Below are 3,016 nucleotides of genomic sequence, written 5' to 3'. Positions count from 1 at the left end.
AGAACGTTTGTGAGACGCAGAACAAATAAAAAGATGCTGGAAGAATGCCTGACGCCATCTGTTAAGCATGGTGGAGGTAATGTGATGGTCTGGGGTTGGTGCTGGTAAGGTGGGAGATTTGTACAGGGTAAAAGGGATTCTGAATAAGGAAGGCTATCACTCTGCACCGCCATGCCATACTCAGTGGACAGCGCTTGGTTGGAGCCAATTTCATCCTACAACAGGACAATGACCCTAAACACACCTCCAAATTGTGCAAGAACTATTTACAGCAGAAGCAGCAGCTGGTATTCTATCATAGGTAATGGAGTGGCCAGCGCAGTCACCAGATCTGAACCCCATTGAGCTGTTGTGGGAGCAGCTGGACCGTATGGTACGCCAGAAGAGCCCATCCAACCAATCCAACTTGTGGGAGCTGCTTCTAGAAGCGTGGGGGGCAATTTCTCCAGCTTACCTCAACAGATTAATAGCTAGAATGCCAAAGGTGTGCAATGCTGGAATTGCTGCAAAAGGAGGATTCTTTGACGAAAGCAAAGTGTGATGTAAGAACAATGTTATTTCAAATACAAATCATTATTTCTAACCTTGTCAATGTCTTGACTCTATTTTCTATTCATTTCACAACGTATGGTGGTAAATAAGTGTGACTTTTCATGGAAACACAAAATTGTTTGAACAGTTGTTTAAACTTTTGAACAGTAGTGTAAGTGTCTCTGGTTGCTTCATACACATGTGTCTTAGACTTACTACTTCCCCAGGGCTGTGTGTGTTTCAAGAGCAGGGATAGGCAGAGGAAGAAAGAGTATCTCCTATAGGTTAACACAAACCACATGATACAATAATAACAGTAACCCACTTACTTCAGCTGTGCATTAGATAATAAGGTTTAGAAATAATACTGACACCTTGTGGTGAAACTAGAGAATGCTACTTTCATCACCACTCAACTGTAGAGAGAACTTTACGCCAGGTGCCTAGGGCACTTAACTGTGGGACAGTGGGACACCACACTAAGGGCCGAGTGGAACCCGCGCCATGGACTCCACTCGGAATCCCACTTGCCTCACTGTCTCAATGTGATGTCTCGTGTGCCATGTCAATTCTTCGAACAGAGAGCAGAGGCATCACATTGAGACAGTGAGGTAGGCGGGATTCCGCTTGGAATTTCCGCCTGTTTTTCTCAGTGTAAACATAGGGCCCATGAGACAAAATGGAGGCTTCTTCCCCTCAGTCTCCCTTCTTTATTTTCCTCAAGCAAACATGGATGATGATCCCTCTTTCAGTCTACTAGCACTTTCTAATCTGGGGCATTTCCTATTTATGGAACTTTCTGATTCTATGTACAATGGCTGGATCATTTACAAATAAAGCACTTACTGTCTCTTGTGTCACCCCCAGTCCTCCTAGTCTGTAAGCTCCTGTGCCCCCCCCCCCAGTCCTCCTAGTCTGTAAGCTCCTGTGTCCCCCCAGTCCTCCTAGTCTGTAAGCTCCTGTGTCTCCCCCAGTCCTCCTAGTCTGTAAGCTCTTGTGTCCCCCAGTCCTCCTCCTAGTCTGTAATCTCCTGTGTCCCCCCAGTCCTCCTCCTAGTCTGTAAGCTCCTGTGTCCCCCCCAGTCCTCCTAGTCTGTAAGCTCCTGTGTCCCCCCCAGTCCTCCTCCTAGTCTGTAAGCTCTTGTGTCCCCCAGTCCTCCTAGTCTGTAAGCTCCTGTGTCCCCCCAGTCCTCCTCCTAGTCTGTAACCTCCTGTGTCCCCCCAGTCCTCCTCCTAGTCTGTAAGCTCTTGTGTCTCCCCCAGTCCTCCTAGTCTGTAAGCTCTTGTGTCCCCCAGTCTTTCTAGTCTGTAAGCTCTTGTGTCTCCCCCAGTCCTCCTAGTCTGTAAGCTCTTGTGTCCCCCCCAGTCCTCCTCCTAGTCTGTAAGCTCCTGTGCCCCCAGTCCTACTAGTCTGTAAGCTCCTGTGTCCCCCCCAGTCCTCCTAGTCTGTAAGCTCTTGTGTCCCCCAGTCCTCCTAGTCTGTAAGCTCCTGTGTCCCCCCAGTCCTCCTAGTCTGTAAGCTCCTATGTCCCCCCCAGTCCTCCTAGTCTGTAAGCTCCTGTGTCCCCCCAGTCCTTCTAGTCTGTAAGCTCTTGTGTCTCCCCCAGTCCTCCTAGTCAGTAAGCTCCTGTGTCTCCCCAGTCCTCCTCCTAGTCTGTAAGCTCTTGTGCCCCCCCCAGTCCTCCTAGTCTGTAAGCTCCTGTGCCCCCAGTCCTCCTAGTCTGTAAGCTCCTGTGTCCCCCAGTCCTCCTAGTCTGTAAGCTCCTGTGTGTCCCCCCCAGTCCTCCTAGTCTGTAAGCTCCTGTGCTCCCAGTCCTCCTCCTAGTCTGTAAGCTCCTATGTCCCCCCCAGTCCTCCTAGTCTGTAAGCTTTTGTGTCACCCCCAGTCCTCCTCCTAGTCTGTAAGCTCCTGTGTCCCCCCAGTCCTCCTCCTAGTCTGTAAGCTCCTGTGTCTCCCCCAGTCCTCCTAGTGTGTAAGCTCCTGTGTGTCCCCCCCAGTCCTCCTAGTCTGTAAGCTCCTGTGTGTCTCCCCCAGTCCTCCTAGTCTGTAAACTCTTGTGTCTACCCCAGTCCTCCTCCTAGTCTGTAAGCTCCTGTGTCCCCCCCAGTCCTCCTAGTCTGTAAGCTCTTGTGTCCCCCCCAGTCCTCCTAGTCTGTAAGCTCTTGTGTCTCTCCCAGTCCTCCTAGTCTTTAAGCTCTTACCAGGAGGTAGTGATGAGCTAATACTGTTCGATCGAATAGATATTCAATAGAATAGTAAGCTATTTGATCTATTGAATATTATCGAATAGTTCGCCAAATATTCGATAAATATTCAATAAGCTTTCAAATCCCCCAGCTTCCGGTTTTTACCTCCAAGTGGTCGAATAGATGTTTTTGAATAATCGAATACTTGTTCCCATTGACTTTAATGGGATCGAATATTCGATCAAATGTTCGAATATTCGGGAGATATTCGTACGAATATTGAATATTCAAATATTTCA

This window comes from Dendropsophus ebraccatus, chromosome 8 (genome assembly GCF_027789765.1).
Source record: "Dendropsophus ebraccatus isolate aDenEbr1 chromosome 8, aDenEbr1.pat, whole genome shotgun sequence".
NCBI lineage: Eukaryota > Metazoa > Chordata > Amphibia > Anura > Hylidae > Dendropsophus > Dendropsophus ebraccatus.
This window is presented reverse-complemented; position numbering follows the sequence as displayed.